We start from the raw sequence: 258 nt of genomic DNA on the forward strand, positions 1-258 counted from the left end.
AAAAAAAAAGCCATTTGATACAGGATTGTTTGCCTATTCGTGTTATACTCCTCTGTCAACATTAAAGGGACATTCAGTTTTACCAGTGACTGACAAGTTTACACAGTCCAGTTATAATTACCACTATGATAGAGAAACTGAAGGGACAAGACACTGTAGGAAGGATGAATAAGAATCAGGAAGTCACTGTAAAGGACATACAGTACTGTCCATATAAGGCAGAATCTGGCCATAATGGTTGGCATTAGCTAACATGCC

This window comes from Sinocyclocheilus grahami, unplaced genomic scaffold (genome assembly GCF_001515645.1).
Source record: "Sinocyclocheilus grahami isolate Dianchi unplaced genomic scaffold, SAMN03320097.WGS_v1.1 scaffold1054.1, whole genome shotgun sequence".
In the NCBI taxonomy this organism is placed as follows: Eukaryota; Metazoa; Chordata; class Actinopteri; order Cypriniformes; family Cyprinidae; genus Sinocyclocheilus; species Sinocyclocheilus grahami.